Source organism: Gallus gallus, chromosome 2 (genome assembly GCF_016699485.2).
Source record: "Gallus gallus isolate bGalGal1 chromosome 2, bGalGal1.mat.broiler.GRCg7b, whole genome shotgun sequence".
In the NCBI taxonomy this organism is placed as follows: Eukaryota; Metazoa; Chordata; class Aves; order Galliformes; family Phasianidae; genus Gallus; species Gallus gallus.
The window spans coordinates 97,705,223-97,731,200 of NC_052533.1; the positions used below are offsets into that span (position 1 = coordinate 97,705,223).

Sequence of the window (25,978 nt, forward strand, 5' to 3'; positions counted from 1 at the left end):
AACAAGTAGAACAGAGTTCTGCCCCTTTTCTTTGTTCTATATGTCTTGTCGTTTCAATAAACAGATTGTACTTCTGCATCTAGCCAAATGAAGTCATCCAGCCATAGTTGCGGCCCATCTCATTGCATCTGACTGTATGCAGGAGGGCAGGTTTTTAATGTCTAATTTCTGTATAAATCCTGGATCATCCTTCAAAGGTCTTTATAGGAACATCTCCTTGTCTTTCATTAATCATAGAGCCTATTCACAAATTTACTTCAGATAAACAAGACTAATCCAATACTTCAACCAAGGCAACAGTCCCTAGGTGAATTTAGGCCAAAGTGTAAAGATCAAGCTTTTAGATCTATTTGTGGCAATGGTTCTCATGGGTGACTCTAACCACTCTGATACTTGCTGGATAAAAAAACAGGGCCAGGCACACAGGGTCCAGGCGGTTTCTGCAATGTATTGATGATAACTTTCTGACACAGGCAATGGAGAAGCTGATGAGGAGGGGTGTGCTACTTGACCTTGTTTTTACTAACAAAGAAGGGCTGGTCAGGGATGTGGTGGCTGGGGGAAGCTTGGGATGCAGTGATCATGAGATGGTGGAGTTCAAGATCTTGTGTGGAAGAAGCAAAGCAATACGTAGAATTGCTACCCTGGACTTCAGGAGAACTGACTTTGACTTCTTCAAAGACCTACCTGGAGGTACCTGCATTAGCAGGGGGTTGGACTCAGTGATGTCTTGAGGTCCCTTTAAAGCCCTATGATTCTGTGATTCTCGTATTCTATGAATTTAAGAGTTTGTCTCAAGTTTATCCATCCTAAGGAATATTTTCCACTAAAAATGTACCCAACCGCCCAGGCACTCTCACTGAACAGCAGCCCAGAATTTAATGAACCTGGAAAGGAACTATCTCCCACCTCTGAATATTTTCTCCTTGTCCACGCTTCTGAGGTACATTGGTGAGACAGTGTAAAGCACACTGTCTATTCTTACCATCTACTCACTTTTTTTTTCCAGTCCGTAGAATTTTACCTCTGAATTTATGTAGTGTCAATCCCATCATATCTAGAAATAGTTACTCATTGATTTCTTCTCAAAATAGTCCTTCACTTTACAAATTTTACTGCGAGTGAATGGAGGGGAATCATCTCACATATTTTCAGGGTCAACTTTGTGATAATGCTGTTGAAAATATGCAAGTAGAGAGCCAAAATGCAGAACTGAAAGGTACAGGTAAAACAGAAGAAGAAAGACATTGAGATATCAAACACAGAGTGTTGTTGTACATAATAAATGCAAGATGCATTGCAGTTCTAACATTGTAAATGAGAGTCATAAAGGCTGGAAAGGGGAAAGAGCTGAATAAATACTGTATTTGTTGCAGAATAATATCATGAACACAGGATGACTGCTGTTTATTTTAGGATTTTGAAAAAGTTTGACCTTGAATGTTAGATGACTCTTACTCTGTATCTTTGTTCTCTAGTGGTATTTTGGCACACACACCCCCTCCAAAAACACACATGCATAAACATTGTCAAAACAGAGCCGTGCAGAGCCCTTCTGCACAGTGCCATTACATTGAGCCTCCACTTCCTGCAGCTTAATTTAAGAGTGTCTTGTTCTCAAGTGCCCATCCTTAGAGGGGTGACTGGAGGTTCCAGTGCTGGCTACAGTTCTGCTGGCACAACTAAATAGGTGCAGGACAGGAAGAATTGTGCAGATACAGCACAAGCTTCTGAAAATACAGATTGCTGGCAGCTGCTCTCATGATGGTTTCTCCCCCATGGCTCCTGTAAGATCTTGCAGGTAGGGGGTTCTTGTTGACAAATTTGCCCAGGTCTTCCTGACTCTTTGCAGAACAGTGATGCTTAGCTTCCCTTTGCTTTTTTATGTGTGTCAATATTGCTAATGATAAAAAGTTCCAGACAAAACACTACTTTTTGTCCTCCAAACCTTCAGTGCAAATACACAATATTCACTCATAAAAGAACCTGCATTTTTAGTACAGTTTGAGGTGTGTATAGAAGTACTCTGTTGTACATTCAGAAGTATAATCTGTTGAATTGTCAGCTGTGCAATAGATCATTCTATGATTTTATTCCTAAAGCATTAACTTTGTTTATATTCTAGTAATCCTGCTCAAATGCACACATGGGCATGTGTCCCTGGAGGTTGACACTTGTTGGCATTTATTAGCTCTAGAATTATGGCAGTTATCTGAGTAAGTGTAGGAAGGGGAGGGACATTATCAACGTGATCTTATGACTTGCACTTACTGGGAATTCCTCATTCATGGGAAATAATTGCTGTCCTCAATCCCCATCACAGATGGAGTTCAACGGGTTAGCCGTTCCAGCTGGCATAAGCTGACACACAGCTGAGCTAGTCAGTGTAGCGTGCATACAGTCCCAGACATCTAAGGGCATTGTAGACCTGTTACTGCTTAATCTCAGAAGGCTGAATGTCACTTGTCCCTCTAAGAAGGTGGACACCATCTGCTCAGGTGTCATGTAACTAGCATGCCATAGACTCAAGCATTACTGGAATTAACCAGATAAGTAGCTCCACCAACTAAGAACGGCCATACACCACTAGCCATAGAACTGAGAAAGTGTTCTTAATCTGTTGATCCTGTCTGTGTCTGGGCTGGGTGGGGGTTTGAAGGTTGGAATGAGATGATCTTTATGGTCCTTTCCAACCCAAGCCATTCTATGATTCTAAGCCATTCTTTGAAATGTAGAACTTGCACAGGATATCACCAGCATATCAGAGAGCGTATTGGTTTTGGAGCCATGAGCTCAACAGGAACCAGTCTGGCAAAATGACTCCATGTAAAAATGCAGTGTAGACATTACCTTTATATACATTCTTGCTCTACACAGGCTGACCTCACCTGGTTTTATGTAATCAGATGTATGTGCTAAAGTTACCCCTATGGTATCTGTGTTAGGTACTAGTGACCCTAAAATGATCAGAAGGCTGGAGCACCTCTCCTGTGAAGAAAGGTTGAGGGAACTGGGCTTGTTTAGCTTGGAGAAGAGCAGGCTCTGGGAAGACCTCATTGTGGGCTTCCAATACTTGAAGGGAGCATATAAATAGGAGGGTGAACGGCTGTTTACGTGGATTGATAGTGCTAGGACAAGGGGGAATGGTTTTAAACTGAGACAGGGGAGGTTTAGGTTGGATATTAGGAAAAAGTTTTTCACTCAGAGGGTGGTGACACACTGGAACAGGTTGCCCAAGGAAGTTGTGGATGCCCCATCCCTGGAGGCATTCAAGACGAGGCTCGATGTGGCTCTGAGCAGCCTGGTCTGGTGGTTGGCAACCCTGCACACAGCAGGGGGGTTGAAACTAGATGACCATTGTGGTCCTTTTCAACCCAGGCCATGCTATGATATGATTCTACGGTATGATATAGTGACTATATAGAATGAAATATAGCCATGTGACAACCTACCTTTCTTTTTATCTTCCCACAGCAGAAAAACAAATGCCCTCTTTTCTAGAGCTTCTCTCCAGCAGGTAAGCATTAACAGCCTTCCTGTGTTTTATTAACACCGAAGGAGGTATTGTTGAACAGAATATCTACTTACTAAATATCTATACACTGCAAGAGTCATTGTTTTTTTTTCTGCTGGTTTACTAAAAGTTTGTTGCCATATATTCCTTCACTGTGTATATATATATATATATATATATATTCTTTTTTCATTTTTTAGAGGGGTTTTGTTTTATTTGATTGGTTTTTACATCTCTTTAGTGTTAAGGGTATTTGTTTTTAAGACACTTGGTTTAATTGCAAGCTGTCCAAAACCATAGTTCTTGAAAATTGAAGGATAAGCCTCTGTGAAATAGAGAAGTTGATCAGGATAAACAAAGAGAACTAAGTTACTGAAGTGACTATCAGTGTCAGCATCTCAACTGACTGAAGAAAGATAGTCTCGAAGAAATGCACTAAAAAAATAGGAGCACTGCTATGAAAAATAGGCCTCTTATTTTATCATGTTGACCCATGATGTTAGAGGCAGACGTTGGCAGCATGGCAGTAGAAGCTGGACATTTCCACCAATATTCTGTTACATTTTGTTGCTGTGTGACAGATGGCAGCAAAGAGGCAGTCTGACAGAATGGCGTCTGACATGGAAGTGTCGGTGAAGCAAAGATGTATCATGGAATTCCTCCATGAGGAAAAAAATGGCACCCAGTGACAATCATTGACACTTGCTGAATGTTTATGGAGATCAAACAGTGGATGTGAGTACAGTGAGTGCTGTGTTTCAGCAGCAGTGACAGCAACATGAAAAGCCACATTCCTGACAGCTATGCACAGATGTCACACATGAAACGGAATGTGCCCCAATCAGCTCATCTGCATAAATCAGCAAATTACAGACAGGGAACTGTGTACACACATGAATATTGGCTTCAGCGTTTTGGACATGATGGTGACAATATTGGAATATCACAAAGTTTTCTCCAAGGGGGTCCCACAAATCCTCACATAGGAACAAAAGGAACACTATATGCAAGTTTGTCAGGACCTACTGAACCAATATGAGGCCAAAGGTGACTGTTTCCTGGATCGCACATTACCAGTAATGAGATGTGGTATCACCACTATGAGCTGGAGTCAAAACAGCAGTGACAGGTGAACTCCCCACTGAAGAAAATGCGCAAGACACAGCCCTCAGCAGGTAAAGTGATGTGCACCATCTTTTGGTACAAGAAAGAGGTAATCCGTCTGGATTTCCTGAAACCTTGACAAACCATCAACTCTGGCAGCTACATTGAAATTCTAAATTGAAGGCTTGAAATTCCAGTCAGGAGAGAGAAGAAGACAACCTTTGTCTTGCAACACAATAACACCAGGCCCCATCTCAGTGTGAAGATCATGGAGTATACTGCCAGTCTTGACTGGACTGTCCTACCATGCCCACCATAAAGTCTGGATCTGGTGCCTTCTGACTTCCTTCTGTTTGTGCCAATGAAAGATGGACTGTGTGGACAATATTTTCTGAGCAATGATGCCGTCATAGCAGTTGTGAAACAGTGGGGCACCTCCACTGGAGCAGATTTTTACAAGCACAGCGTGTAGGCTCTTGTTCATTGCTGGTGAAAGTGCATAGCTAATGGTAGTGACTACACTGCAAAATAGTGTTTCGTAGCTATGATATGCTCCACCAAATAGTGTTATTTTGCTCTTTGCATCTATTGTAGTTTCCAAGAAAATAAATAGGAGACATTACTTTTGGTGCTACCCATGCACAAACCAATGACAAAGATAAGATATTCAGAGGACTTTTCCATTCCAGATCTTAGCCATTATTTTGGCTAAGGTCATGCATGGTTTTTTTTAGCTCACAGAAGGTATTTTAACATTTCCATGATGTTCCCATTTCCAAATGTCAGTGAAGCATCACTCTATAACATAATTAAGTGACCAAAAGCATTTTAAACAGTTTGATCCCTTTGCTGTTCTGTGTTTGTTTCTTTTTTTGTTTGTTTGTTTTTAATGTGTACAATAGCTTGGACTTCATACATAGTAAGGCCAGAACATATTATTGCAATGTATAGCACTACATGAAAAACTAGGACCTACAATGGTCAGATTGCAGTGTTCAGATAGTTGTTTTTCCAGCTCCATAGGCAGTAGGTGAAAAAGAACATCAATCAGAAACTCACAGTGGAGTCATACAGACATCCTGGTCACACAGAAGTTCCCCATTTAACTCACGAAAGCCAAAGCACAGTAAGCTTATATCACTGGACTGCAGGTGTTTCCAGAGTAAAAACCATATTGTTATGGGTCTGCCATAGAAATTACATCGGGGCTGAGATTTTCAGGTGTTGCCAGAAGAAAAATAATGATACTTAACACCAATGGTAAAGGCAGAGTTAGGAGCTGGACTTGAATCATCCCATTTACAGTCCCAGAAATTCCTTACTAGTTTATTACGCTGCAATTTTCAGACCAACTGAAAGTGCTGGTACTTTTCATGGAGTATAAAGACTGACAAGCATTTGCTAAGAAGGCAAGCCAGAAGGCACTGTTCTGATATCTTACTTGTTGGCCACACTCACTTTAGACTAGTTCACCTTATTAATGTTCTTTCTTCCTATTATTGTCTTTTTCAGAAGAGCGTTATAAATTCTGACCATTTTCCTTTGAACTGATTCCTAGTGCATGTTTCTTGTTTAGGAAAATCAAGCGTATTTGGAGGTAAAGTTAGAGCTTTCCTAATATTTCCGCTGCTTTGTTGTTATTACTGCTCTGATGTGGGAAGACCTATTGGCCACAGACATAACTCCCTCTTTACACACAGCTGGCAAATGAAAACAATATCAGAACATCTCCATGACATACAAGGCTTTTACACAGTGATGTTTCAGGCTTTACTGCAGTTTCCTTTGTAAATGCTTAGAACAACTACATCTGTTTCCTTTCATTGGTATTTTGTGTTCTTTAAGCCAAAAGGAGGGGATAAAACTCATTAATTCTGAACAATAATTGCAGTGTCCTATATAAATATTTTTTAGACTGCAGTTTTCCTTTTGTTCCACTAAAAATATAAAATAGCCTATCTGTTCAAGGTAATAAGAGTTCCTAGATATTTCTAGATTGCTTTTGTATGCAGAAACACTTGAACAAGATTTAAACAGTTTAGTTCAAGTGTTGGTATCAAGCTAGCAGTGAATGCAGTACTCCTGCTCTCCTAACAGTAGGAGAGAGCTCAACATGGATTTAATTTACCACGTTTCTCAAGTGAGTTTTGCATCCTACAGTGACTATAAGCCTGTCATAGCTAGACAACTATCTGGTTGAGTACACCCTTCCGGAAACTGCAGCACGGGTCTACGTCCTGTTGCAAACATCATAGCTAAGTCTCAGCCTAGGACCGGAGAGCACCTCTATTATTGCTGGACATGAAAAATAGTGAATGTAGTTAAAAGTATTTTGCTAATATTATATAAGAGTTAAAAATCAATAAATCAACAAACATCAACTTATAACACCTAATCCAAAACAGAGAAGGGGAGGAGAGGGGAGGGGAGGGGAGGGAAGGGGGGGGAAGGGGGGGGAAGGGAGACATCTTTCGATTTACCTGAGGACTGTGTTTCCCCTCTGGTTCCATTTGTGCCTGCCATACTAGTATTTTTTTTACAGATATGTATAGTCATGATCTATTTGTTATTTATCTGTCTTGTAATCACTCTTAGCACAGTCCAGGTCAAGAGAAAGTGCAAATCAAAATGCTTAAAACATTCAGGGAAGATGATATATTTAAAAAATGTTTATAAGTAAAAGTGTGAAAAAAATACCCAGCAGATGAGGTAGCCTCTCAGAGATAAGTCTGTTCACCATGAGCTTGCCACCTGCCCATATAACTGTCTGCTTGCCCCTGTTCCCATGAAGACAAGTTTTTCTTTCCTGACCAGTGTGGCATCTGGTCCACCTGATCTGTGACATCTCTGCTGAGCAGGTTCATCTCTGTTATTCTCTGCTCCTGGTAATACTGCAGATACATTTGGTTCATTGGGTACACACTTCAGAAATCATATTCCTTCCCTGAGTTACCTGAGAAATTCCCATTAGAAAGTATGATTGAGTGTCTTCACATGTCCCCTCTGCTGCTCTCCAATATAACTCTTTTCTTATTTGTATGACATATGCATTGGGAATATCTCAGAATATACACATTCTTGTATGTTATTCAATGTGCTGACAGAAAAGACACACGTTAATGATCACGGAAGGAGACTAGCAGTTTCTCTGGTACTTCGTCCATCTCAAGGTTTTTCTGCCTTAACGCATGTTAGAGTTTAAGAAAGCAAGGAAGTCTTTTCTTCCACAGAATACATGTATGAGTACATAAAAAGAGTAAATGTAAGAGAACTGGGGTGGAGTATCATGGCTTTGTCCTTGGATCTCAGTGTTCATGATATCTCAAGCCTTAGCCCCTCTTTGGACTTAGACTTTCAAAACATCCACTGTATTACACGACAGTGGTTATATCTAAGAAGAGAACTGGATCTCTTGGGAAGGGCAAAAAGAGGAAGTGTGTGCACTCACGTCCTGCAACTTAGTCATAGGATAACATGAGTCACCCAGAGCCATGAATTCCAACTCATACTAACACAGCTACTGAAAGCAGAATCTACAGCATTCAATGAATTTGCATCCTCTTTAATATATGCCTCAGTTTCACCCACAGTAATAAGAGGTGTTGATTGAAAAACACTATTCTAAGCCCTCCGTTTCTTTCTGTAGTGACAGTTGTGAGACATCGCCTAACTGGACTTGTACAAAGCATTTGATGCTGTCCTATACAACACCCTTGTCTTCAAATTGGAGAGAAATTGATTTGACAGATGGACTGCTTGGTGGATAGGTAACTGACTGGATGGTTACATGAAGAGAGTTGCAGTCAACAGCGCTATATGTAGGTAGAGACCACTGATAAGTAATATTCTTCAGGGGGCAGTACTGGGGTTGGGTACTTGGGGTTCAACATAGAGTCATAGAATTCTTAGAGTTGGAAGGGACCTTTAAAGGCCATTTAGTCCAACTCCCCTGCAATGAACATGGACATGCACAGCTAGATCAGGTTGCCCAGGGCCTTGATCCAGCCTCTCCTTCAAAGTCTTCAGGGATGGGGTATCCACCATGTCTCTGGGCAGCTTGTTCCAGTACCTCACCACCCTCACTGTGGAAGACTGTTTCCTTATATCTAGCCTAAATCTACCCTCTTTAAGCTTGAAACCATTTTCCCTTATCCTATCACAACAAACCCTTCTAAAGTGTCTGTCCCTTTCTCTCTCATAGCTCCCCTTTAGATATTGAAATCTGCTATCAGGTCACCTCAGAGCCTTCTCTTCTCCAGACTGAACAGCCTCATCTCTTTCAGCCTGTCCTCGCAGGAGAGGTGAACATCTTTGTCAGTGACATAGGCAATGGGATTGAATGCACCCTCAGTGAGTTTGTAGATGACACCAAGATGTGTGGTGCAGTCAACGTGCTGGAGGGAAGAGATGACATCCAGAGGGACCTTGACAGGCTTGAGAGGCAGGCCCATACCAACTTCATGAAGTTCAACAAGGCCAAGTGAACTACAGACTGGTGAGCCTCACCTCTGTGCCTGGGGGAAGATCACAGAACAGATCCTACTGGAAGACATGTTAAGGCACATGAGGGACAATCAAGTGATCTCAGACAGCCAAGATGGCTTCGCCAAGGGAAGGTCATGACTAACAAAGCTGGTGGCCTTCTATGATGGAATGACAGCTTCAGTGGACAAAAGGGAAAGTAACTGATATCATATACCTGGATTTCTGCAAGGCTTTTGACGTGGTCCCCCACCACATTCTTATATCTAAATTGAAGAGATATGGATTTGAAATGTGGACTATTCATTGGATAAGGAATTGGTTGGAAGGTCACAGCCAGAGAGTTATGGTCAACAGCTCTATGTACAGGTGGAAGCTGGTAATAAGCAGTGTCCCCCAGGGGTCCATCTTGGGTCAGTGCTCTTAAAATCTTTATCAGTGACCCTCATCAAGTTTGCTGATGACACCTAGCTGAGTGGTGTGGTTGATACAGCAGAAGGAAGGGATGCCATCCAGAGCAAATTCGAAAGGTGGGCCCTGATGAACCTAATGAGGTTCAACTAAGCAAAGTGCAAGGTTTTGCACTTGAGCTGAGGTAATCACAGGTATGTATACAAGTTGGGAGAAGAACTTCTTGAGAACAGCCCTGCAGAGAAGGACTTAGGAGTTGTGGTTGATGAAAAACTGAACATGAGCCAGCAGTGTGTGCTTATAGACCCAAAAGGTCAATGGTATCCTGGATATTATCAGAAGAGAGGTGGGCAGCAGGGCAAGGGAATTGATTGCCCCCTTCTGTTCTGCCCTTGTGAGGCCTCAGCTGGACCACTGCATCCAATTTTGAGGAATCCAACACAGGAAGGATGTGAAGCATTTGGAGAGGGTCCAGAGGAGGGCCACAAGGATGATTCAAGGGCTGGAGCATCTCTCCTGTGAAGACAGGCTGAAGGAACTGGGCTTGTTCAACCTGGAAAAGAGAAGGCTGCAGGGAGACCTCACTGTGACCTTCTGATGTTTAAAGGGAGTTTATAAACATGAGTGAAATCAACTTTTTACGCAGATAGATAGTGATAGGACAAGGGGGGAATAGTTTTAAACTAAAGGAGAAGAGATTTAGATTAGATGTCGGGGGGAAGTTCTTTCCTGAGAAAGTGGTGAGGTGCTGGAACAGGTTGCTCAGAGAGGCTGTGGGTGCGCAGCTCCTGGAAGTGTTAAAGGCCAGACTGGATGGCGCCTTGGGCAATCTTATCTAGTACTTGATCTAGCAGCTGGCAGCCCTTCCTGTGGCAGGAGGGCTGGAACTTGATGATCCTGGAAGCCTCTTCCAGCCCAAGCCATTCTATGATTCTAAGAGCAGGGTCCTCCTGCACATGGATCAGGGCAAGCTCAAGCACAAATACAGGCTGGGTGGAGCGTGGATTGAGAGCAGCCCCATGGAGAAGAACTTGGGGGGTGTTTGTTGATGAGAAGCTCAACATGAGCCAGCAACTTGCCAGCTTGCTGTTCTTGCTGCCCAGTAAGCCAAGTGTATCCTGGGATACATCCCCCAGCATAAGAAAGACATGCACCTGTTGGGGTTATTCCAGGGGAGGGCCACAAGGATGATAAGAGGGATGGAGCACCTATCCTGTGAAGACTGGCTGAGAGAGTTGGGGCTGTTCACTCCCAGCTCTTTCTCTTCAGGAGAAGAGAAGGCTCCAGGGAGACTTAACAGTACCCTTCAAGTAAACAAAGGGGGCCTAGAAGAGAGGGCCTCTTTATCAGGTTGTGCTGTGATAGGGTAAGAGGTAAGGTAATGAATTTAAACTAAAATAGGGTAGATTAAGATTAGATATAGGGAGGAAATTCTCCACTATGAGTGCACTGAGGCACTGGAACAGGTTGTCCAGATAAGCTGTGGATGCCCCATCCCTGGAAGCGTTCAAGGCCAGGCTGGATGGGGATTTGGACAGCCTGATCTACTGGGAGGTGTCCTCGCCCATGGCAGGGGGATTGGAACTAGAAAATCTTTAAGATTCCTTCCAACCCAAACCATTCTATGATTCTGTGATACAAAAAAAACAAAAACCAACCAAACAACAACAACAACAACAAAAGCAGAACATGGGGGGAATGAATGGAAACAGGCCATTTTGGCATTTACTTCGTTCTGGCATTAAACGATTAAAAAGTAAGGAGCTAGATACAGCTTACTATAATGCGAAGCGGGAAGAGGGAAGACTATAACATTATAGCTGATACCAGATGGTAAAAATAATTGTTTAAGATAGTACATTTGCTTTCCATTTAACAGTTAATAAAATGTGTTTGTTTGATGTTCCCCATTAAGTTTTGTAGTAGTTTAGATCCATACATAAGAACACTTACTTCCTTTCTATTACCTTTCAAAAATACCATATCCCTAAATATTTTGCTCTCCACCTCCCTAAGCCTGTGGGGTTTTTTTCAATTTTTTTCACTTATTCCCTTAATCTCTCACCATGACAATTAGACAGCTGTAACATAAATAAGATGTACCTGAGTCAATGCCATTCACTGTTGACACAGAGAATTTACTCAAACTATGAGATGTCTCATGTTAATATGCTTTTCAAAAGATGGGCTCTCCATTTGTAAATATAATATGAAGTCTTATCAGAGCTTCAAGGCTCAGGTGCATCAATGAAATAAATTAAGATCTGTAGTTTTGGCTATTGCCATTTTTAATTTTAAAGGCCCATTGCCAAGAATCTTATATCCAAAGCTGACCTTCCTGAAGACTGTTATAATCTGCTTTGGAATGTTTCTTGAGTACATTCACATAAACTATTTTGACACAAAGACATTAAAAAAGAAATCCATCAGTTCCAGAGTTACAGAGCTCTACAATAATTTGGCTCTGTCATGTGGCAGTTTATAGAAAGGTCTAGGAAGAATTATTTCCTCTGAGGTATTGCACAGGGATTCTAATTTTTCTGGGAACCTGCATTGGTCATTGTTAGAGGCAGGATAGCAGAACTCATGATATTAGATTCCTACTGTGCTTGGAGACACAGGTATAGTGCCAACACAAAGACCATTTTTTTCCTTAAAACAGGTCTGAATATATAAGCATGGAAGTATGTTAAACAAGATTTACAGACCATGCTTTGTAGTAATTGAAGGTGGTAGGTAGTAAAAGACATGGTCAAGATCCTAGAAACTGCAATCAACTGACTGTTGGACATTTGGTAACCAGTTAGCACGGAAATGCAATAGTAACCGGAAAATTCAGTCACTCTACTGCAGGCTAGGTAAACTTCTGACTCAAAAAGGCTGAGGAGCTTAAACTCTAAATGATGAAAACAGCACTTTGGAAAAAAATAATGAAAGAGAGAAACAGCTGTTGATTTAGACTTGAGGAGTGAGCAGGAGCTCAAGGACCATAATGTGGTAAAAACCCATTTTTTGCTCAGACTAAAAAAAGCTAGACAAAAAAAAATACACCCATCCTCTAAAATGCAGAATACTAGCAGTGTATCTCAGAAATGTCATTAGCAGATAGGGCTAAGATAATCACATGGAGCAACTACTTGAGAGAATGATGCTAAGATGGCAGGCACTGTTTAAGCGCACTGTGTTAGAAAACTACATGTTTTTTATGAGATGAAATTCTCATAAAAATTCTCATTCTTCGGTCAAATATAAAGAAACTAGTGCAGTTAAAAACAAAGAAAAAGAAGCTATCAGGAATAAAATCATATATTTCAAAACTAGGGGAATATTCTAAGAAGAAAATGGAAGCATAAACATCAGCAAAATAAACATAAAATCATAATAAGGAGGGTCAACATGGGGCATGTGATTTCATAAGAGTATTAAAACTAACAATACAAACTTTTCCAAAAATCAAAAGCAGGAAACATTCCGGGGAACTGGTGAACCTGAAAAATGATCCGTGTGTAAAAAGCCTACTCAACAAAGATCGGACTAGAGTCAAAAAATTAAATTCATCACCAAGACTTCACCATTCACTGCAGAGAAATTTATGGAGTTTCTCATAACAGGACAATTCTTTACAAAGAGAATCTGAGGATTTATCTCAAACTGAAGTGTTGATACAAGGACATTTGTGCCTGGAAGAAAATGTAAACCACACAATAACTGTTAAGCAGGACCATGTGGTATTTACCTAAGTGCTCCAAAGGAGCTCCCTGTGAAGGCTATGAACTATGGTGCATGATATATTGCTTAAACCAGCCTTAATATGAGAGAAATATAAGGTGATAAATACAGTGGAAATGTTCTAAAAGAACAGAGAAAGTACATAAATGGATAAATGCAATATGTCTAGGAAGGGCTTGAAGAGGACAATAAAGCCTTTTAGAAGAAAATATGACCATATAAATCTATTACAGTTCTTTGATGCAGTCACTGAACTTGTGACTAACACTGATACAGTGATTTTATCAGTAAGCACTTGACAAGATCTCTCAACAGATATGTTTAAAGAAACTAAGCTGTCATAGGAGTGTTCAAATAGATTATTAATTGTTTGAAAATAAAGAGTAAGAATAAATGGTTGGCTTTTGCAATTGAAAGAGGTTACCAGCAAGGCCCAAGGGAGCTATATTGATCTCAGGCAGTTCATTAAATGAACTGGGAAGGGACTGAAGAGTGAGGTGATGAAGTTTGTAAATGATACACTATTATTCGAGCTAGCCAAAACTAAAGCTGACAACAACTAGTTGTAGAAGTTTTTCATGATACTAAGTGCTGGGTTCAGAGAAAGTAAATAGGGAACAATTAAGTGCAAGAATTTATTGGCAACTAATGGAATTAAGTTTAAAGCAGTTTAAAGCAAACGAAAGGAAATACTTTTTCTGCAAATAATTAATATGTGGAACTCATGCTGTGGAGCTCAAAGTTGCAATTAGAAGGTAATTAGAGAAGTTCATGAAAAAACAGGTCATACAGCATTGGTAAATGCAATGGTGTAAGTAAAACTTCTGGCTTAAGGAGCCTCTAGATAAGTCATTACTGGAAGCTGGGAAGGTAAAGGAATGGAAGATTCATTCTGTAACTGCAGTGTTCTTATATTCTTCCCCTAAGCGTCTGCTATCAGCAGAATTACAGCCAACTGAATGAAAACATATTACAGCCAACTGAATGAAAAGATTTGAGCACTGACTCCTAAAACTTGGGAATATCCTATTCTTTTTTTTTTTTTTCATTTATTTGTTTCTTTGTTTTGTTTTTGTGTTTTACCCATCTCTATTTGCCTCATCTTGTAGGTTAGGGACGAGGACATTTATTGCATGCTTATAGATAAGTAATAAGCTAACTTTCACAGAAAAGACTTGTTGTATTACCAAAATAAATAAATAAATAAATAAATAAATAAAAATAAAAGCCCACAAGAAAAACCTATAATAAAGAAAATTAAACTGCAGTGTCAAGCAGTTTTAAGTTCTGAAGGATGGAATTTAAAGTCGTCCAAGCAAGCTTTAACCTTCATAATCAAAGTAAATAGAAATAACTAAAAAGAAGAGAAGTCTAGGGTAGATGTCATGTTTACCTCAATCTCTCTATGTGTTCATTTGTCATTTTCTATGCAAAATCAATTTATTTGAGCACAAAAAGTCATAAAGTATACAGCTGCAACTGGGTCCTTCATTTTAAAATTTCAGCATGAGTAAAGGAATGATAAATTACAGATAACTGAAAATAAGAAATATGCAAATCAAAACTCCAAAACAAAAGAAAAGATGGGGAAGTTTGGGAAGCCATAACATGCCTAAGGGAAGAGCTTTGCAGAAGGGATGTTATCTGTTGGTTTGCAAAGTACTTGTGCCCATTGGTGAGATGGAATTAGGGAATTACTTTCTCTGCTGGGATTGCAGTTGGAACAGGTTACTTGGAAACGTGTTCCAGCACTAAGCTTGATTCAGTAAGAAGTTGTAGGATTTCCTTCATCATCAAATATAGATATAACATGAGAAAAATGTGTTTATTTCTAGGAAAAGACCACAGAAATGCATTTAAATATCCGTCTCCATATCTTTTGGATGTGAACAACAAAGACTGGCAAGTTCAGACTCTGAACAAGTGAAGAGCAATTTCTCTGCCGGTAGCTTGCCAGAGAAAGAAGCATCCAGAGCAGTGCTATATTAGACATTATATATAAAATAAGAGGTTATGAGAGAGAAGCTAGCCTGGGCACTCTTTTTCTCCCCAGAGTCTTTTCTCCTCGCAAACATTTTATATTAAATCTTTGATCTCTTTGCACCAGGGTGGTCGGGTTACTGAACACCATTTCTTTTGTGCTATTCATCTTATTTATACTCCAGTTTCTCCTTCCTGTTCTGTACTGATGGCACAATGTGTTAAAGGTACCTAAATTAATACCATCTAAAGTGGAGAGCAACATCTGAAAGTCTTCATCTTTTTGTTTGTTGCTTCTTTAGGTCAAAATACTGAACAAATTTTGGTATACACAAATCTAAAATCCATGATGGAGCTGGGCTGTGCATGCAGACTGCTTATCCGTCTGCAGCGGCTTGAAAATTCCAAGGGGAAATGGTCAGCAACATTAGACAAACTGACCAAGTCCATTTGCATCCTATTCACTAGCTGGGTACAGGACTCAGTGTTGGGGAAGATATCTTTCTTGTATTATGACAATGCCTCCCAATGGGAATGCAAGAGAAGATATTAAGGACCATGAGCAGCCTTCTGCCAGTCTCAGAATCAACCGAGTTAAGTAAGCTTTCTGCCAAGAAGGGAAGAAAGTACTTCTTTCCTCACTCTTTCTTTCTTTCTCCAGTCCCCCAATAGACTCTGTGACAACACATACTCCTTTTTCAAACTTTTCAAGTCTGCATTCAATTTTCTATTGTTGATGATCTGATGATTTGTGCTAATACACTTATTCATATTTAACTGCTAAAATTGCTGGCTCACTTGGAGTAAAAAGTGTCTTTTTTTTTTTTTCTTAAGATAAAAATCAGTATTGTACTTTCTCCTAGCTGTGCTGTGACTTCTGGACGTACAATAACATAGTAATCTCACCAGCAGTTTGCTTTCTTTTGCTCACACTGAATTATTTAATCTTACCTGACAAGCCTCTGATTGAGAGAAAATGTACCAGTATACAAAGGAATATCCTGCTGCAAGATATTATCAAAAACAAGTGGCCCTGTAAGATTGAAAAGAAGGATGGGTACTTACGAGAACAAGAATGGAATCTGCATTTATGCCAATGAGGATAAAAGAAAATGAGATTCATCAGCTGTTGTGCTTCAGAGTCTAAGCTGTTCACCAATTACAGATAGAAAAAATTACCTTTTTGCCAGGATTAAATGTTGGCCTGATGTGTCAATCTGTGAATTTAAAACATCTGAGATAGGCTGATTTCATAGCAGATGAAGCAATAACAGTTAGCAGTAGTTACATCTTTGGTCTGCTGTTACTTTTTCTCCCGATCATCCTTCAAATCATTTATAGATACATTTAATGTCACTGCTGCATGAAATATAAGATATGCAACTTTTCTATTAATGAAAGACCACAGAAAGAAGAGTCTTGCAACACTGCCAGTCCCTTACTACATGAATACTGCTGTAAATGCATAAAGCAGCTGAGGTTTCCTGCTTGCTCCTAAGTATTCCATGAGTAAATCCCCGAGTGACTCAGGAGGGCACATTTTTGCTGCTCTAACAGTCAATTTTTGGCCCTCAGATCACCATAAGCAGGCCCCAGGCAGACAGAGCCCAATGAGTCAGTTGAAGGACAGCTGCCTACTTCCAGGTTTCGTATTCCATTGGGTCCCCTTACATTATAAGCTATATCTTTATCACATAGAAACATAGGCCATTGCTTGCTTGGTCGTAGTAGCCTTCCCTGCTTACAGAAAGACATCTTGCTATCTTTAAGTAAAAGCTTAGAAAGAAAGCACAAAGTGATGGCAAATTCCTGTCACACTCACAGGCTTCCTGAATCTCACTGTAGGCTGCTCAGGCCCAGATCCCAGTCAAAAAATATATCTCAGCAGCTCATTGAAATGAGACATTTACAGCACCACTCTATTTCATAGGCACCTTGTGAGAAGAAAACCATGAAGAATTACATGTCACAGCAGCAAGAAAAAGAGAAAGAAATACGCATAGCTGAAACAATTAGGTTTTGCTTGAAGGAATTTTTGCTCCTATCCATCAAAAATAAAAAAAGATTGGGACCCTGATATACTTGTGCTGTCACTGTAACAGTCGCTGAGGAGTGACCAACACTACCTATGAGGATTAAGTTCCCATAAATGTGAATAGGAGTTTGGTGATTACATATCATAAATGCTTAATAAGCATGGTGGATAGCTAAAGATCTCCTTACAGAAACCCAAGAAGATATAGTATTATACAGCACCAGGGAAATCCACAAATATTATATTACATCCTCTCAGGTGGCATGTGCATGCTCTCTACTTGGCATGTATTCATATCTCTGTATCACGGGAATGAATACATGTCCTGGAGTTATGCGTCTTTTACTTTGACAACAAAGCAAACACTACTTTTTAGGCTCATGACTAGCAATCTTAGCAAAGCATGGCCTCTTAAAGGTTAGGAAATATGTGCACGTTTGCAGACTAACCACAGACATCTACAAATCACAAGAAGCTTATGCAAAGCTGTCATCCTAGTGTTTCTTTGTGCCATTCCTCATTACTTTTAGAAATGTGTTTCTTAGCTAACATGGAGATTGTTACGCATTTTAATTTGCAATTGTTTTTACTTGTTCTCTAATTGGTGCGAGGTCAAAAGGGAGGCTTTTGAAAAGAGATAGGAGGTCTTTCTTGCCACCAAATGACAGCACATTGAAAAGCTACCACAATGGCATACCCACATAAAAGAAAAATTTTGCTTTTGGTTTTGCTCCTTAACATGAATTGCAGAGGATTCAGGATTGCTTCAGATCAGGGCTCAGTCACCACTTTCAGCACACAGAAATGTCTCCATGTCAGGAAAAGACAAATTACATTCTTGTTTCACTTCAATTTTATCAACATTTGCAGTGGTCTGAACTATCCCCATTGTAGTTTAAACCCACAGGAGGAAGCTGTGGAAAAGGAAATCTTTGTGAGAAAATACCCTCACGCAATCTCTTAGGTTTTGTTGCTGTTTTTTTTTTATTATTATTTCCAGCAGAAGGACAGACTTTCTCTCCAGGGACTATGTCATAGGGCTTATTTCCCAATCCTTACCAGTTAAGTCTGTCCTTTAAGCAGTCTATCAGCTTTCCATATAGTAGAGCAGCAGTATAAGTCCCTTAAGATCAGTTATGAGAGACTGGGATGTCTCCTCATACTTGCAGGTCTGAGAGGAAAGCAAGAGAGGGTCAAAGAGGGACAGCAGACTGATGAGGGGTAAACTGCAGCCCTTCCCTTCCACCTAAGGCCAAAAAACAGCAGGGAACAGGTATTCTGCAAATCAGTAGAATAGAAGTTGAAGCAGCACAAGCAGCAATGACTGTGCTGTGTTCCACTCCAGAGCCATTTGTGCTCTAACTTAGGAAATTTTAGATGACTCCTCACAGGCCTGTCTTAAATAAATCTCTCACTAGCTTCATTGTGTCATCTTAAGTATGGATTCCAATACTTGGGAAGAGACTATACTAAAGTAAAACATTTGTCAATGTTATTGATATCCCAGTGATTTCTGTTTTGTAAAACATCAGACCAGAACAGACCAGAACCATCTGATGAATGCTCTTTCTTCTGTTTTTCTTCTGTCACATGAAAAGATTTAAAATCATGCTGAAGAGATGAAATATTCTGCTTTTATTTAAAATAATGGAAGTCCTGGTGGACTTTCTCACTTATTTGGATAATTTTCCCCTTAAAACTAATGGGCTCACCAACAAGAGTTGGTATCAAAAGATTAAAAAACAGATTTTCATTGGAAAGTATGTGACAGAAGTAGAAAAGGAATCCCAGAATTCCTGGATGAAGTTCAACATATGTTGGTAAAGACATCACTGTTTTCTGCAATCCAAATTTGATTATCGTTACCTGATTGTCTGTATCTTCCAGTGCCTGCATCTCACATAAAAGAGAAACTGCTAACCTCCTCATTGCTGAGGGCACGGGATCAAGAGTAGCTGAGCCTGACCTGTAGTTCATGGGAGCCAACAGGAACTCAGAAGCGAGCCTGCCACAAGTGTCCAGTCATGAGGAGCTGAGCCGCTCCAGGAGTGGATCAGAGCCACTCAGCCTTCCTGTGTGATGGTAAATAAAATGAGCCAGCTCTATACAAGGATCACTGCCCCTGAGAACAACTGGCACAGCACAACTATAGGGTAAGCTGAATTTCCTCACTCTCTACACAGCATGGTTGCATCCAAAATGCCTTCTTGGAGTCGTCCTTGTTGCATCTTAATTTCTAGCTGTAGTTGGATATGGTCCAGAAGCACCTGGAAGACTCTGAGTTCATCCCAAAAATGCTGCCAGACTTGGGCAGAGACAGCTGAAGAATTACAGCCTTGTTCCTGGTTCTGCCCATGCTCCTATATCTGGAGCAACTTTATTCCTCTCTTCAGCTAAGATCATCCACCCTCCTTTCTGCATGCTTCCAACTTACACATGCAAGACAAAACATTAGATCCCTCCAAGGAGCAATAGTCATTCTGGTGCCCTGGATGCTTGACACATTGGAGAACAGGGTGCTATCTCAGCAGCAGTTTTCTCCGTGGGCACTACTGTATGAACCCCATTATGGAAATGACATCGCAGACCGACATCTCATTCTGCACTCCCAGGAAGCTTCAAGATACCTGAAACATATCAGAAACCCATATGTTGGCAGCCCTGTCTACGCTTGGGAGCTGATGTGGATTCCAGGCCCAGAAACTCTCATTCCACTAAAAGGAAGATTATACTATTACACTGTAACAAAATCTTGGGGAGTTCCATTTCCAAAGAGCATATTTGCCTTTGTTGGGAGTCCCACGCATATCTACTGTGGTAAGAGCAGCACTGTAATATCTGCTACTCAAAAGGACAGCAGCTACAAAGAGAACTAGCCACCAACATCAGCATCTTCACTTTTATCTTCAAACAACACATGGTATTAATCTGGAGCCTCGCATTCCTAAAAGTACTGGAATCATGAAGCAATTTGCTTCCAGCAGGACCCTGAAACACAGAGTAACACAAGGGAAAACAGTCAGAATGAACAATCAGAGCAAAATATGCCTGCTGTCAAATAGACTCTAAGCTTTTAGCTTTTCACCCGACATCACCCAGCTGATGATTTGCGGGTCTCATTCTACTTCCAGCCGCACCGCCTAAGTCGTGGAGGTGGGAGCAGTTACTGTGAGTCACTGAAACATGGGGCAGCTTCAGAGAGCGACACGTGTTGGGACAGGGCAGGATTAATAAGGTCAGAATCTCATTCGCACGTCAGTTCTGCTCTGGCATAAGTATGTGATGCACTGCAGCTTGGTCATGTTTCAGTGGGGTTGCTTCAGATCTGCTTTACCCTTTGTGAGATCAGAATCTGTGGCTGATATCGGATGAAAAGTTACGGTGACACCGAGGCAATTTCTTTTGTATTTCATGTGAAGAAAGCTAAAATAAATAGCATGAAAGGCCTCCCCTGTTATTAGCTGGTGTGTTTGAAAGAATCCTGCAGTTGTGTTTTATCTTTTTTTTTTTTTTTTTTAAATCAGCAAGCCAGAACATTTAAGATTTAATTATTTGGAGAAAGGGGGAAGGGAAGTGTGCCTTTTGAAGAAAGTCCCACAAGCTTCCAAACACTTCAACATTTCATCGTGGCAATCAGCCAGATGCCAAACAAAATGCTGCTTTCCACCAGGGATCTGACAGGTGGCCTTTCCAAAGTTTACACATTGAAGTGAGAGCTGATGTTCTACTGCTTATTTTTTTTTTGCCTTCTAAGTTATTCCTTTATTGAAGCCAGACTGAAGACATCTTTCCATGTAACAAAAGATAAAATCTATCCCTGAATATTTTGGGATTTCAATGTGCCTTTCTTTTATCCATATCTACTCAAGGAATTATTTTTTACACATTCAGATGAAGAAACATTAGTCTGGCAAGAGAGAGAAATGCATGCACAGACAGATGAAAGATAAGCTATTTGAAGCCTCACTGATAACACAGGGCCAGATACTACTTAGCTACAACCTGGGGCAGAATCCCATGTTTCCCTTGACGCATTTCCTCCATACCACCCTTCTGGCAGAGAAGAGGCCTGGCATGTCAGCCTGAGAGCATTTCCACCAGGTTCCAAGGTTCCTGGGATTCTCCACCTGTCACCTGTTGCCCAAGGGCTGTCAGATTTTTCTCCTCAGAATTTTTAGATGTTCCTGGAAACCCTCTAAATCTACGCATAGAAAATAGCTGGAGAGACAAAGTGCAGGGCAAAAATGATGCATCATAGATTTCAGCCATACATCTCAGTTTTCTTCATGTGTGAAGTCCCTACAAATACACAGGAAGATCCAGGTTAAGAGATGAGAGAAACTACAAATCCCTCTGTAGAAACAACTGGTCTGCACTTCCCCCAAACAGAGAAGGGCTGGGTCCTCTTAGGATACACTCTGTACTCTCTTTGCTTTCGGAAGTGCAGCACTCAAACAAAAATCTGTACTGATGAGCTTCCCACACAAGTCAGCAGAGCTACTCCTACGTCACATGAACGCAAACCAAAAGGCAATGAACCCTATAAATAATGCATACGTAAAGAGAGCAGCAAATGCTGATTTACAGAATTTGATCTCATCTGATGTGAGATACAATCATGGAGTGAGTTGCTGGAGGTTAATGGAGTTGCTCAAAACTGATGACTCAGTTTACGAGACTCAAGTCTGACTCAGCTTAACCTAGTTCTGGGATCATATTCTCAAAACTCAGAAGAGAAGACTTGGGGCTTCCCTTTGTGCTCATTTATATCCCATTTGGCTATCATGAAACCAAAAGGAAAGTGGGGTATATTAGATAATGTAGTACACAACCAAGAGGGAAACTCTGGCAGAGAAAAACCTAAGTTCTGACCAAAAAAAAAAAAAAAAAAATCTTACTATTGGCAATCATCAGTAAGGGATCTATGAGCTGGACTCAGTGATACTTGTATGTCCCTTCCAACCTGGGAGATTCTATGATTCTATAATCTTTCCCACTGTTGTGTTTCTATACTGCAGTCTTCACCATAGCATCTAAGCCATTTCTGAGAGCTTCCCAAGGGACTTACATCTGGTACATACCATCTGTGTGCCCATCATTCTCCTGGCAGTAGATGAGCAGTGATATGCCTCTTTTGGAAGGGACTGCTTTAAATTGCTGTTACATATATTAATGTGTGTTTGTACTGGAGAAGACAAGATCAAACAAATGGCTCTACACTTGAAGAAGGTAGACAATCAGTGTGCAGGAACTCAGTTCCTGAGAGACTTTATTCCACCGGCTGAAAACAGCACACAAGGCATGTTTATGGAGGAGCATTCTCTTCTACTAAATGGGCAAAGCTGTAACCCATAGCAGTTCTCTTATATACAAACAAGTGCATGTATATAAATACAATAGAAGTCTAGACATCAATTGGAGATTTTTTAAGGATCCCTATGTTGGGCCATTTTACCATGAGAAAATGCTGGAAAAGTGACCTTCCAGATACAAAATTAAAAGTATGTGAGCAAATATGCCACCGAACACAGTTACTGTACAGTGCAAGTCTTTTAGACAGAGCTGAATCACAAAATCCTCTGAATGTTCAAAAATAAAACAAGAAAGTGAAAATATGAAACATTAGTATGGCACCATCGTTGCTGAATTGTTCACCCTTGGCCATGATCCTCCTATTTTGACCAATCTTTTCCAGGCCATTCTTTGTTTTCCAAAAGTCAGACTACCACTCAATTTGTCAGCAGTTCTACATGTGACCGAGAGGGAAGTGCACTTCAGCAGTACTTAGTTAAAATTTCAGCTTCCACCCAGTCATGACAATGGCAAAACAACCACCGATTTCAGTCATGCAATTCAAGCAGACTGCAAAATAAGCATAAAATAAGTTACAATTGTTAGCAACGTTCCACAATACTTAAAGCAGACAGAGAAATGCTTGAACTCCTCTGTGAGTAGTAAATAAGCCAATAAGCTCTTGCCGTCTCTCCTCCCACCCCACAGCCATAAGAATATTTGAAAAAGAAAAAAAAAAAAAGAGAGAGAGAGAGAAGGAATATAATGAAAGCAATGCAACAAAGCAGGCAATTCCTTAGGAATTATCTCACATTCAACATCTCTTTGAAATTATCCAGCAACTAAACCACAAGCCCCCTGGTCCTTTTGGTCTTACAAAACAACAACATAGTCTTCAGATGCAGTAATTATAGGCAACATGCACGAAGAAAAGCAAATAAAGCAGTTTTAATTGCCAGAGTCAAACACGTAATTGTGTATCTATAAAGGTAATTACAAACTAAAAGATCAGTAATGGTTCTTGTTTCTTCCGTTTTACCCTGAAGAAAAACAATTATCACTTAAGTAACCCTAATCATTTTAATATTTGTTTGGCATATCAGAATCACATCTAAATCCCCTTCTTTTCTGAGGCATCTGAAATATGTACTCAGAGCCAAACACTACGTTTTCTCATTTCTAATTCAGGAAAGTCTTGATCCAAAACCCTCTGATGGCAATGGAAAGAACCCATAGAACTCATTACTGCTTAATCAGATTTTTTTTTTTTTAATTCTTCTTATCTATTTTTTATCTCACTAGCCTCTCTCTCTGCAAGAGACATTGAAAGTATAAGGATCAGGAAGGGACTCCAGAAATGGGCAAATATGAAATATGAAATATGTTGTTATGTATGAAGCTTCTCTACTGTTTAGTACTCACGGTAAAGCATCAGGCTGACGATTTTGTCTACAGTTATAAAACACCTGGAGTACGCCCTCAATCCTTGAGTGAAATCTCAGAGAATGATACCCAGTTATTGCCTTTCAGCATGGGTTGATCTTGCAAGGGATCTTTCTCTCCACTTGGAGGAAAACACAAGCACGTGCCATAACACATAAGTACTTGAATAAAATACCTCATAGAAAACTAGCCTACTGCCATCTACAGAGGTTGATTAAGAACTTCATTAAAGAAATTAAAAGCACTGTTAAATGTTTTAACCTCAGTTTGACACTCAGAGTACATTTGGCCCTTGGAAACATTTATCATACTTGCAACACTTTTCAAAATCTACAATATTTGGTGTGGGAGAGAACGGAGAACAACAAATGAAATGAAAAAGACAGATCTGGCTTGTTTCAGTAACTCTAGCTCTCAGGAACCAGATCACAGTTGAAAAATCAGAACTGGAAATTACTATTATAACATCAGTGAATGTGATCCTGATGAAACATTGAAAGGCGACTTTATTTAAGGGGCAACAAGGGGGAGATAAGATCAAACCTCTCACTTTGTTCTATATGGACAAGCAGATCTCAATAACAATAACAGCTCATGCAGCCTCTCAAGCATGAGCTGCTGAGCCAATGAAGGAGGCAGCCAGGCTCACCTCCGAAGCCTAGTTTGGGCTCAAATCAGCATCCGCACTTAGATCAGAGCCAACAGAAGTTAAGCCAGCAAGAATATTTTGGCACCATTTCCTGGCGGCCACAGTGACCTCATTTATTTATTATGTATTTTCTTTTTCATGCTCTATGTATTCAGTCAGCTTTGCTGGCTGATGTCCTGTTTTTTTGGCTTGTTCTACTATGGCTTGGCTGTACCTTTGACTGTTTGGCATGCCCAACTCTGGTATCACTTGATTTGTAAAGCTGCTGCAATTTCTTAATTGGACAATTATAGACTGGAATCCATTTATGAAAGTTTGTTCTTAGCATTCCACACTGCACAGAAACTATTCATTCACTCATCAAGCTTGCTGAACACAGAGTAATACAGGACTTTGCCATGAAGTGGGAGGAGACTTGAGGGGTAAGACTGTGATCAGTAAATATCACGAACTTCTCTTCAAAGTTCAATCCAGTACAGCACCCATCTTTTCACAAGGGACTTCTGTTTTCCTCTCTTACACAATTTTTAAGCTCTCTTTCTACCCACCTCTCACTCCATAGTACCCATTTATCATAGAATCTTAAAATCAATTGAGTTAGAAGAGATCCTTAAAGGTCACCTAGTTCAACTCCCCTGTAGCAAACAAGGACACCCACAGCTCAGTCAAGAGTGCCTTTGTGGTGTATTTCCATACCTTAGGTGCAGTCAACAGTTTTTCACCAGAGAGAAAGCTCTCAACAGATCAAGCAAGGCAAATAACATTGAGTAACACCTGCATGTTACCTTTCCCCTAGCCAAGCAGAACTACAGCTGTACCCTTAGCCCCAGTGGTTTCCATTGCGCTGTTCAGAAGTCTACAAGATATAGCAGTACTCAGAGTATCTGGCAGGACAGCACACAATCACAGAAACAGGTAAGAGCATAGCAAACCTGCAGATGGATCATTTCTTACTCTCACCTTCCCCTTTGCACTTCTCAAAGCTCTTCTACCTTATATGCCTCCATACTCCCCTTTCTCAAACCAGGTTTCCAGCTGTGTTTCCTCTCACCTCTTCTGTTGCTTCACGGCCCTTCAGCCACTCACATCTAGTCCCCCTGGGCAAGTGCAGAGTGATAGCATGGAGAGCAAAGACACCTGTGGAGATCTTCAAGCCCTGAAGTATGCTGCAGCTGGCAAGGCTACAGCCTGACAGCACCTGCGGCTGCTTATAACAACAGCTTCTTGTGTTCAGCAGCAAAAATGAAGTGCAGTGGAGTGCAACAGGTCAAGTTGGGAGAAGAGCTCTCTTATGCCTAAGAACCACATAAACACATTGCAGAAATGCTTGGAAGAACCA

At 40.5% G+C, this 25,978-nt stretch overlaps 1 protein-coding gene and 1 long non-coding RNA gene across 55 annotated transcripts in view; one reads left to right on the forward strand and one right to left on the reverse strand.

The window, feature by feature from the left end:
• The window catches only part of MOG (myelin oligodendrocyte glycoprotein), a 136,738-nt gene that overhangs the window by 10,955 nt on the left and 99,805 nt on the right, over positions 1-25,978 (reverse strand). The gene's annotated exons all lie outside the window — the stretch shown is intronic.
• The window catches only part of LOC101751084, a 41,031-nt gene that overhangs the window by 5,602 nt on the left and 9,451 nt on the right, over positions 1-25,978 (forward strand). The window contains exons 2-7 of one of the 6 annotated variants that reach the window (XR_006938596.1): positions 474-693; positions 3,475-3,517; positions 4,096-6,215; positions 8,265-8,436; positions 12,972-15,818; positions 19,143-20,702. This is a non-coding gene — a long non-coding RNA (uncharacterized LOC101751084). Of the gene's footprint in view, positions 1-473; positions 694-3,474; positions 3,518-4,095; positions 6,216-8,264; positions 8,437-12,971; positions 15,819-19,142; positions 25,555-25,978 lie in introns of those variants that run through there. The other 5 variants (XR_005855189.2, XR_005855190.2, XR_006938597.1 and 2 more) reach the window with 5 other exon arrangements.